This window comes from Oncorhynchus masou, chromosome 9 (assembly GCF_036934945.1).
Source record: "Oncorhynchus masou masou isolate Uvic2021 chromosome 9, UVic_Omas_1.1, whole genome shotgun sequence".
NCBI lineage: Eukaryota > Metazoa > Chordata > Actinopteri > Salmoniformes > Salmonidae > Oncorhynchus > Oncorhynchus masou.
Window position 1 is genome coordinate 78,569,274 of NC_088220.1, and position 12,072 is coordinate 78,581,345.

Consider the following 12,072-nt stretch of genomic DNA (forward strand, 5'->3'; position numbering starts at 1 on the left):
GTCAGAGACGAGGTGTACTGGGGAGAGAGGAAGAGGAGGAGGACGGAGAGAGAGGAAGAGGAGGAGGACGGAGAGAGGGGAAGAGGAGGAGGATGGAGAGAGGGGAAGAGGAGGAGGATGGAGAGAGGAAGAGGAGGAGGACGGGGGGAGAGAGAAGGAGGAGGATGGAGAGAGAGGAAGAGGAGGAGGATGGAGAGAGAGAGGAAGAGGAGGAGGACGGAGAGAGAGGAAAAGGAGGAGGATGGAGAGAGAGGAAGAGGAGGAGGACGGGGAGAGGGGAAGAGGAGGAGGATGGAGAGAGGAAGAGGAGGAGGACGGGGAGAGAGGAAAAGGAGGAGGACGGAGAGAGAGGAAGAGGAGGAGGATGGAGAGAGGAAGAGGAGGAGGACGGGGAGAGAGGAAAAGGAGGAGGATGGAGAGAGAGGACGAGGAGGAGGACGGGGAGAGAGGAAGAGGAGGAGGATGGAGAGAGAGGAAGAGGAGGAGGATGGAGAGAGAGGAAGAGGAGGAGGACGGGGAGAGGGGAAAAGGAGGAGGACGGAGAGAGAGGAAGAGGAGGAGGGGACGGGGAGAGGGGAAAAGGAGGAGGATGGAGAGAGAGAGGGAGGAGGGAGGAGGACGGAGAGAGAGGAAGAGGAGGAGGATGGGGAGAGAGGAAGAGGAGGAGGACGGAGAGAGAGGAAGAGGAGGAGGATGGAGAGAGAGGAAGAGGAGGAGGACGGAGAGAGAGGAAGAGGAGAAGGACGGGGAGAGAGGAAGAGGAGGAGGACGGAGAGAGAGGAAGAGGAGGAGGACGGAGAGAGAGGAAGAGGAGGAGGATGGAGAGAGGGGAAGAGGAGGAGGACGGGGGAGAGGGGAAAAGGAGGAGGGACGGAGAGAGAGGAAGAGGAGGAGGACGGAGAGAGAGGAAGAGGAGGAGGGGGACGGAGAGAGAGGAAGAGGAGGAGGACGGGGGAGAGGGAAAAGGAGGAGGACGGAGAGAGAGGAAGAGGAGGAGGACGGAGAGAGAGGAAGAGGAGGAGGATGGAGAGAGAGGAAGAGGAGGAGGACGGAGAGAGGGGAAGAGGAGGAGGACGGGGAGAGGGGAAAAGGAGGAGGATGGAGAGAGAGGAAGAGGAGGAGGACGGAGAGAGAGGAAGAGGAGGAGGATGGAGAGAGAGGAAGAGGAGGAGGACGGAGAGAGAGGAAGAGGAGGAGGATGGAGAGAGAAGAAGAGGAGGAGGACGGAGAGAGAGGAAAAGGAGGAGGATGGAGAGAGAGGAAGAGGAGGAGGACGGAGAGAGAGGAAGAGGAGGAGGACGGGGAGAGAGGAAGAGGAGGAGGACGGAGAGAGAGGAAGAGGAGGAGGACGGGGAGAGAGGAAGAGGAGGAGGACGGGGAGAGAGGAAGAGGAGGAGGACGGGGAGAGAGGAAGAGGAGGAGGAGGACGGAGAGAGAGGAAGAGGAGGAGGACGGGGAGAGAGGAAGAGGAGGAGGACGGAGAGAGAGGAAGAGGAGGAGGACGGGGAGAGAGGAAGAGGAGGAGGACGGGGAGAGAGGAAGAGGAGGAGGACGGAGAGAGAGGAAGAGGAGGAGGACGGAGAGAGAGGAAGAGGAGGAGGACGGGGAGAGAGGAAGAGGAGGAGGATGGAGAGAGAGGAAGAGGAGGAGGACGGAGAGAGAAAGGAGTAGATTAGATGATTTTACATGAACAGCCTAGAGCCTATAGCAGACATGAAGATGTCTGTTTGAGGAATTAGGAAAGGCCTGTTTCAGGCTGTGGGTTCCTCTCTTGACGATCCACTGGATTACATTTGAACATTTTAGTAATTTAGTTGTTGCTCTTATCCAGAGCGACTTACGGTCAAGGGCAAGTGTTGGTTCAGGTTCAGGTTTTTTTGGGAGGTGGGTTGTGGTGAAAAAGGGGTTATTTAACATACTCTTTGAAGGAGGAAGGTTTCAGGTGTTTTTGGAAGATGGGTAGGGAGAAGCTGCTTCCACCATTGGGGTGCCAGAATAGAGAAGAGCTTGGACTGGGCTGCCATCCCGTAGGTGTGGGAGGGCCAAGAGAATAGAGGTGGCAGAACGGAGTGCTCGGGTTGGGGTGTAGGATTTGAGCAGAGCCTGAAGTTAGGGAGGGGCAGTTCCTCTTGCTCCTCTGTAGGGAAGCACCATGGTCTTCCAGTGGATCTAAGTTTCAGCTGGGTGCCAGTGGAGTGAGGAGCGGGGTGACATGGGAGAATTTGGGAAGGTTGGATAAGTTGCAGGGGTTAGGTGGAGCAAGCAGGGAACCCAGCCAACAGTGAGTTGCAGTAGTCCAGAGAGGTGATGACATTTATCTGGATTAGGACCTTTGCCACTTCCTGTGTGAGGTAGGGTCACTTGTAGAGAACGTCAGGGTGTTGTCCAGGGTCACACCGAGTTGTCAACCGTGGTGGAGAAGTCTTTGAGTGGACAAGCCTTCCCTGGGAGGAAGAGAAGCTCTGTCTTGTCGAGGTTGAGCTTGAGGTGGTAGGCCGACATCCAAGCTGGGATATCTCCCAGGCATGCAGAGATGCGTGTCACCACCTGGGTGTCAGAAGGGGGGAAGGAGAAAAGTAGTTGAGTGTCATTCGTATAGCAATGATAGGAGAGACCATGTGAGGATATGATTGAGCCGAGTGACTTGGTGTATAGAGAGAAGAGGAGAGGGCCAAAAACCAAGCCCTGGGGTACACCAGTAGTGAGAGTATGTGGTGCCGACACAGATCCTCTCCACATCACCTGGTAGGAGCAGCCTGCCAGGTAGGATGCAATCCAACAGTGTACAGAGCCTGAGACGTCCAGGCCTGAGAAGGTGGAAAGGAGGATCTGATGGTTCACGCTGTCAAAGGCAGCGGATAGATCTAGGAGGATGAGAACAGAGGAGAGCGAGTCCGTTTTGGCAGTGCGGAGAGCCTCCATGACACAGAGAAAAGCAGTCTCAATTGAGTGACCAGTCTTGAAGCCTGGCTGTTTGGGGTCAGGAAGATCGTTCTGATAGAGATAACAAGAGAGTTGATCAGAAACAGCACACTCAAGTGTTTTCAAAAGGAAAGAAAGAAGAGGGTTTTAAAGGTCAGATGAGTCGAGTGTTGGTTTCTTGAGGAGGGGACCGACTCGGGACATTTTGAAGTCAGAGAGGATGCAGCCAGTAGTCAGGGATCAGTTGATGAGGGAAGTAAGGAATGGGAGAAGGGAGGAAGGAATGGGGTCGAGCGGGCAGGTTGTCGGGTGGCCAGACCTCACTAATCGCAGGATTTTATCTAGAGAGAGAGAGGGGAGAAAGAGGTCAAGACATAGGGTAGTTATGTGTGAGGGGAACCAGTGGACTCAATAGGCTGAGTGAATGAGTGGGTCCAGTGGACTCAATAGGCTGAGTGAATGAGTGGGACCAGTGGACTCAATAGGCTGAGTGAATGAGTGGGACCAGTGGACTCAATAGGCTGAGTGAATGAGTGGGACCAGTGGGCTCAATAGGCTGAGTGAATGAGTGGGACCAGTGGACTCAATAGGCTGAGTGAATGAGGAACAGATGTCGTCAACATTCTTTTCAAAGTGGTTGACAAAGTCGTCCGGAGAGAGGGAGCAGGAATGGGGAGTGATGGAGGATAAAGGAGGGAGAAAAAGGTGGAAAATAGTTTCCTAGAGTTAGAGGCAGAAGCTTGAAATTTAGAGTGATGGAAAGTTGCTTTTGCAGTGGATACATAGGAAGATAAAGTAGAGAGAAGGGACTGAAAGGATGATAGGTCCTCCAGAAGTTTAGTTTTCCTTATTTTTCACTCAGCTGCCGCAGCCCTATTCTATGCGCTTGCAATGAGTCACTCAGCCACGGAGCTGGATAGGAGGGCTGAGCTGGATAGGAGGGCCGAGCTGGATAGGAGGGCCGAGCTGGATAGGAGGGCCGAGCCGGATAAGAGGGCCGAGCCGGTTAGGAGGGCCGAGCCGGTTAGGAGGGCCGAGCTGGATAGGAGGGCCGAGCTGGATAGGAGGGCCGAGCCGGATAGGAGGGCCGAGCCGGATAGGAGGGCCGAGCCGGATAGGAGGGCCGAGCTGGATAGGAGGGCCGAGCCGGTTAGGAGGGCCGAGCTGGATAGGAGGGCCGAGCCGGATAGGAGGGCCGAGCCGGTTAGGAGGGCCGAGCTGGATAGGAGGGCCGAGCCGGATAGGAGGGCCGAGCTGGATAGGAGGGCCGAGCCGGTTAGGAGGGCCGAGCTGGATAGGAGGGCCGAGCCGGATAGGAGGGCCGAGCTGGATAGGAGGGCCGAGCCGGATAGGAGGGCCGAGCTGGATAGTAGGGCCGAGCCGGTAGGAGGGCCGAGCTGGATAGGAGGGCCGAGCCGGTTAGGAGGGCCGAGCTGGATAGAAGGGCCGAGCCGGTTAGGAGGGCCGAGCCGGATAGGAGGGCCGAGCCGGATAGGAGGGCCGAGCTGGATAGGAGGGCCGAGCTGGATAGGAGGGCCGAGCTGGATAGGAGGGCCGAGCTGGATAGGAGGGCCGAGCCGGATAGGAGGGCCGAGCTGGATAGGAGGGCCGAGCCGGATAGGAGGGCCGAGCTGGATAGGAGGGCCGAGCCGGTAGGAGGGCCGAGCTGGATAGGAGGGCCGAGCCGGTTAGGAGGGCCGAGCTGGATAGAAGGGCCGAGCCGGTTAGGAGGGCCGAGCCGGATAGGAGGGCCGAGCCGGATAGGAGGGCCGAGCTGGATAGGAGGGCCGAGCTGGATAGGAGGGCCGAGCTGGATAGGAGGGCCGAGCCGGATAGGAGGGCCGAGCTGGATAGGAGGGCCGAGCTGGATAGGAGGGCCGAGCCGGATAGGAGGGCCGAGCTGGATAGGAGGGCCGAGCTGGCCGGAAGGAAAGGGACAGTGCGAATCATATGATGCAAAAAGGGAGGAGAATAGGGTTGAAGAGGGGGAGATAGGTGACAACAATGTCAAGCTTGAGTGGACAAGTGACAGTGATAGCATGGAATTCAAATGAGGAGATGGAGAAATGAGTAGCCCTGTGCCATCCCCATGACAACCAGACGCTCTTGGGCTATGAGAGAACATGTGGTCTGATGAAGAGAGCAGCTGGAGTAGCAGTGTTCGCTGGGGTGATACATGTCTCTGTCAGGGCCAAAAAGTCAAGGGACTGAAGGGCAGCATAGGCTGAGATGAACTCTGCATTCTGGACCGCATTTAAGCAGTTCAAACGCTGCCAGAGACCTTGAATTCCACATGGGTTGTGCACACAGGGTACATTAATTACAAGGGTTGCAGCCAAGGGGTGGGGAGCGCCTGTAAAGCCTACAGGAAGAGGAGCGAACAGGTTTAGAAAACACACACATGGTTGCCAAAGCTACAAAGAGCAAATGAGATCATCTGAAAATAACTAAGTAACATACGATAGTGAGAAAGTGGTGTGGAACCTTCCTCTCTTTCCTTCACGAAGAACTCTGCAGAAATGTATGAATTAAGTCTCATTTATGTGAATGAATGGATCCCCATGAGACCCGTCTGCGGCAATGAGATACTGATTTAAGAGAGACATGACAGTCTTCAAGAGGAGGTTTATCTAACAGATCTGTAATCAGGTAAGACAAACAGCACTACGGAGGTATTCACACACATAGCAGGGTGCCCTCACGTCAACAACCACACACACACACATAGCAGGGTGCCCTCACGTCAACAACCACACACACACACATAGCAGGGTGCCCTCACGTCAACAACCACACACACACACATAGCAGGGTGCCCTCACGTCAACAACCACACACACACACATAGCAGGGTGCCCTCACGTCAACAACCACACACACACACATAGCAGGGTGCCCTCACGTCAACAACCACACACACACACATAGCAGGGTGCCCTCACGTCAACAAACACACACACACATAGCAGGGTGCCCTCACGTCAACAACCACACACACACACATAGCAGGGTGCCCTCACATCAACAACCACACACACACACATAGCAGGGTGCCCTCACGTCAACAACCACACACACACACATAGCAGGGTGCCCTCACGTCAACAACCACACACACACACATAGCAGGGTGCCCTCACGTCAACAAACACAAACACACACATAGCAGGGTGCACTCATATCAACACAGACACACACATAGCAGGGTGCCCTCACGTCAACAACCACACACACACATAGCAGGGTGCCCTCACGTCAACAAACACACACACACACATAGCAGGGTGCCCTCACATCAACACACACACACACATAGCAGGGTGCACTCACATCAACACACACACACACATATAGCAAGGTGCCCTCACGTCAACAAACACATACACACACACATAGTAGGATGCCCTCACGTCAACAAACACACACACACACACACACACACACATAGCAGGGTGCCCTCACGTCAACAAACACACACACACACATAGCAGGGTGCCCTCATGTCAACAAACACACACACACACACATAGCAGGGTGCCCTCACGTCAACAAACACACACACACACATAGCAGGGTGCCCTCAGGTCAACAAACACACACACACACACACACACACACATACACATAGCAGGGTGCCCTCACATCAACAAACACACACACACACATAGCAGGGTGCCCTCACGTCAACAAACACACACACACACATAGCAGGGTGCCCTCATGTCAACAAACACACACACACACATACACACACATTGCTACAAAGGCCGTCACACCCACAGCATTCACATTATGACAGAGACCAAACTGAGAGAGGAGAGGAGGACAGGAGGAGGAGAGAAGGAAAGGAGGGAAGGAGGAGAGGAAGAATGAGGGGATGATAAACTCAGAGGACGTGCTTCACATCAGGTCTGCATCACTCTGACTGCATGTTTCTCTCTTCCTTCTTACTCACACAGTGTGTGTTGCGATGGTTATAAACCATGCCTTTTTCATGATCTTCCCTTTATCTTATCTCAATATTTTCTTCAATCTTTCTTTGAGAAGCTTGTTCTACAGTGACATTGGAAGTGTTCTACAGTGACACTGGAAGTGTTCTACAGTGACACTGGAAGTGTTCTACAGTGACATTGGAAGTGTTCTACAGTGACATTGAAAGTGTTCTACAGTGACACGGGAAGTGTTCTACAGTGACATTGGAAGTGTTCTACAGTGACATTGGAAGTGTTCTACAGTGACACGGGAAGTGTTCTACAGTGACATTGGAAGTGTTCTACAGTGACACGGGAAGTGTTCTACAGTGACACGGGAAGTGTTCTACAGTGACATTGGAGGTGTTCTACAGTGACACGGGAAGTGTTCTACAGTGACATTGGAAGTGTTCTACAGTGACATTGGAAGTGTTCTACAGTGACACGGGAAGTGTTCTACAGTGACATCGGAAGTGTTCTACAGTGACACTGGAAGTGTTCTACAGTGACATTGGAAGTGTTCTACAGTGACACTGGAAGTGTTCTACAGTGACACTGGAAGTGTTCTACAGTGACATTGGAAGTGTTCTACATTGACACTGGAAGTCTTCTACATTGACACTGGAAGTCTTCTACAGTGACACTGGAAGTGTTCTACAGTGACACAGGAAGTGTTCTACAGTGACATTGGAAGTGTTCTACAGTGACACAGGAAGTGTTCTACAGTGACATTGGAAGTGTTCTACAGTGACATTGGAAGTGTTCTACAGTGACATTGGAAGTGTTCTACAGTGACATTGGAAGTGTTCTACAGTGACACTGGAAGTGTTCTACAGTGACACAGGAAGTGTTCTACAGTGACATTGGAAATGTTCTACAGTGACACAGGAAGTGTTCTACAGTGACATTGGAAGTGTTCTACAGTGACATTGGAAGTGTTCTACAGTGACACTGGAAGTCTTCTACATTGACACTGGAAGTCTTCTACAGTGACATTGTAAGTGTTCTACAGTGACACTGGAAGTGTTCTACAGTGATACAGGAAGTGTTCTACAGTGACACAGGAAGTGTTCTACAGTGACATTGGAAGTGTTCTACAGTGACATTGGAAATGTTCTACAGTGACATTGGAAGTGTTCTACAGTGACACTGGAAGTGTTCTACAGTGACATTGGAAGTGTTCTACAGTGACACAGGAAGTGTTCTACAGTGACACTGGAAGTGTTCTACAGTGACACAGGAATTGTTCTACAGTGACATTGGAAGTGTTCTACAGTGACATTGGAAATGTTCTACAGTGACATTGGAAGTGTTCTACAGTGACACTGGAAGTGTTCTCCAGTGACATTTGAAATGTTCTACAGTGACATTGGAAGTGTTCTACAGTGACACAGGAAGATTTCTACAGTGACATTGGAAGTGTTCTACAGTGACATTGGAAGTTCTCTACAGTGACACTGGAAGTGTTCTGCAGTGACACTGGAAGTGTTCTACAGTGACACTGGAAGTGTAGTCTTAATAGTCTTGGACAGGTATATGTAAAACATAGCCCGTTCTTTCTTCTAACATCTGCTAAACATATGTATGTGATCAATAAAATGTGATTTGATAATACATAAAGCTGTCTGTTTAATTGTATATAAAGGGCCTTGTCATTCACTAATTCAGTAAGCATCTGCATCCACCTGACAAAACTGAAATGTTAGTTATTTTGGTATTGAAAGGTGGCTCCAATAATGGTTTGATGTCAGCGAATGCCACTTGGTTTCATAGCGTATTCCAGGAATAGAACTCTGAGAATGACAAACTCAAAATCTCACCTACCCACCCACTTACCCACAACCCACACAAACACCCACACACTAACATATACACACACACACACACACACACACACACACACACACACACACACACACACACACACACACACACACTAGAATCTGAGATTGTGTACACTCATCAATGGATGAAAATTGATGGACTGGACATCCTTTAACAAAGATTTATCATATAAATATTAAAATGATGATACACAATTAACAGCAATATCAGGGTGAAAAATTTTACACCATTCTGAAGCTGTCACTGAGAGAGAGGGAGAATAACAGCCAGAGTGTGGGAGAGGGAACAGGCAGAGCGAGAAAGTCAGAGAGAGAGGGAAAGAGAGAGAGAGAGAGTGAGAGAGATGGAGAGAGGGAGAGAGAGAGGACAGACAAATGGAGGAGAGAACTAGAGAGAAAAAGTAAAATAGAGAGGGGAGAGAGAGAGAGACAGAGAGAGAGACAGAGAAAGACGGAGAGAGACAGAGACACAGAGAGCGAGTGAGAGAGAGAGAGAGCAGACAGATGGAAGAGAGAACTAAAGAGATAGAGAGAAGGTAAAACGAGAGGAGAGAGAGAAAGAAGACAGGCTATGTGCACACTGCCCACAAAATGAGGTAGAAGCTGAGCTGCACTTCCTAACCTCCTGACAAATCTATGACCATATTAGAGACAGATTTTTCCCTCAGATTAAAAAGAACCACAATTTTGATAAACTCCCATATCTATTGGGTGAAATACCACAGTGTGCCATCACAACAGCAATATGTGTGACCTGTTGCCACAAGAAAAGGGAACAAACACCCTTGTAAATACAACCCATATTTATGTTTATTTATTTTCCTTTATGTACTTTAAATATTTGCACATTGTTGCAACACTGTATATATACATAATGTGACATTTGAAATGTCTTTATCCTTTTGGAACTTTTGTGAGTGTAATATTTACAGTTGACTTTTACACACACCATTGTAAATACAACCCGTATAGTATCTATGCTTATTTATTTTATCTTGTGTCCTTTACCATTTGTACATTGTTAAAACACTGTATATATATATAATATGACATTTGTAATGTCTTTATTGTTTTGAAACTTCTGTATGTCTGATGTTTACTGTTAATTTTTATTGTTTATTTCACTTTATATATACACTTTATATATTATCTACCTTACTTGCTTTGGCAATGTTAACACATGTTTCCCATGCCAATAAAGCCCTTGAATTGAATTGAATTGTTTATTTCACTTTTGTTTATCCATTTCACTTGCTTTGGCAATGTAAACATATGTTTCCCATGCCAATAGTCACTTGAATTTATTTGAATTGAGAGAGAGGGAGAGGGAGAGGGAGAGGGAGAGGGAGAGGGAGAGGGAGAGGGAGAGGGAAAGGGGAGAGAGGGAGAGATGGAGAGAGAGGGAGATGGGGAGTAGGAGAGGGGGAGAGGGAGAGGGGGAGAGGGGGAGAGATGGTGAGAGAAGGAGAGAGAGGGAGAGAGAGGGAGAGAGAGGGAGAAAATGGGTAGAAGATAGAGGTGTGAGGACACTATGGAAGAGTGCTCCCTGCCATTCTGTGTCTAACACCATCTGTCACCGTGTGATTGGCTGAGTCTCTCTTGCTGCCTCTCAAAGTCACAGTCTGATTGGCTAAAGAGCTGTGACAGGAGAAAGAGGTTTCTCTCCAATATGATTCTAGAACCCTCTCCCAGTATTGTGTATGCGTGTGTATGTACCTTGGGTGGGCTGTCAGAGCCTGGGTACTCTCTCTGGTCCAGTTTGTTCCAGCGCTGCATCAGTTTGAGGACCATGGGCTTACTGAAGTCAACCAACTGGAACCCTGTGACGTTAGCCCCACCATGCATAAACCTCTCTAGAGATATGTCTTTAAAACCCTGGAGGGGAGAGAGAGAGAGAGGGAGAGGGGAGGAAGAGAGAGAGAGAGAGAGAGAGAGAGAGAGAGAGAGAGAGAGGGGAGGAAGAGAGAGGGGAGGAAGAGAGAGAGAGAGAGAGAGAGAGAGAGAGGAGGAAGAGAGAGAGAGAGAGAGAGAGGGGGGAGGAAGAGAGAGAGAGAGGGAGAGGGGAGGAAGAGAGAGAGAGAGAGAGAGAGAGAGAGAGAGAGGGGGGGAAGAGAGAGAGGAGGAAGAGAGAGAGAGGAGGAAGAGAGAGAGAGAGAGAGAGAGAGAGAGGGGGAGGAAAGAGAGAGAGAGAGAGAGAGGGGAGGAAGAAAGGGAAAGATAAATAGAGGACAGAGAGAGATAAACAGTCCTTAAATGTAATTGAGAGAGAGAAAGGAAAAGAGAATAAGAGAGAGAGAAAGAGAGAGAGAAAGAGAAAAAAATAATGAAAGAAACAAAGAAACAAAGAAAAAAAAAGAATGAGAGAGGTGCTAGGCACAACTGCATTTGAAGATGAACCTGGCCTGCCTAGTCTGAACATGAAAGCTCTGAGACAGGGATGTACCTTCTCTTCCCAAGGAATAGAGTAGAGAAAGAGGGAGAGGGAGAGAGAGAGATAAATAGAGAGGGAGGGAGAGAACGAGAGAGAGATAGATATAGAGGGAGAGTGGGAGAGTGTGGGATAGAGAGAGGGATAGATAGAGAGGGAGGGAGAGTGGGGGATGGAGATAGAGAGGGCATGGGCTGTCTGAAGTGCCTTCAAACCATCCTCCCCACAAAGCTCTGTCTGGTTCAGCGTTGACTCGTATTTTCCTCAGAGACAAGGTAAACCACAGACACCTGCCTGAACCCCCCTGTTATTACCACAAACGTCCCCCCTTCCTCTCCTCGTCTACTCTCTTTCATCTGTACTAATCTAAAAACCACTATGTGGATAGGGACTGTGGAATTTGCTTTCACTTGTTCAGTTGGTTCATGTTAGCACAGATGAAGGGGAGCAGGAGTGGAGAAGACAAGGAAAGGAAACCACTTTAGACTATTGCACTCTTAAGATGGCAAATGCAGACTTACGAGGTTGGCCAAGATGTAATGGTAGCCTTTGACATGTTTGCCCACACTAATGGCCTGGAGAAAGAGAGGAAGAGAAGAGGAAAATAGAGGAGGAAAAACTTTAACCATTTGTCCATCGTCACATCGTATATATACATATATATGACATTGTAATGTCTTTATTCTTTATATGTCTTTATTCTTTTGGAACTTCTGTGAGTGTAATGTTCACTGTTAATTTTTTTTTTTTTTCACTTTTGTATATAATCTACTTCACTTGCTTTGGCAATGTTAACAGATGTTTCCCATGCTAATAAAGCCTTTTGAACTGAATTGAATTGAGAGAGAGAGAGAGAGAGAGAGAGAGAGAGAGAGAGAGAGAGAGAGAGAGAGAGAGAGAGAGAGAG

General features: G+C 49.6%; 1 pseudogene; it reads right to left on the reverse strand.

The window, feature by feature from the left end:
- The window catches only part of LOC135546651 (glutamate receptor 4-like), a 196,661-nt pseudogene that overhangs the window by 81,768 nt on the left and 102,821 nt on the right, over positions 1-12,072 (reverse strand).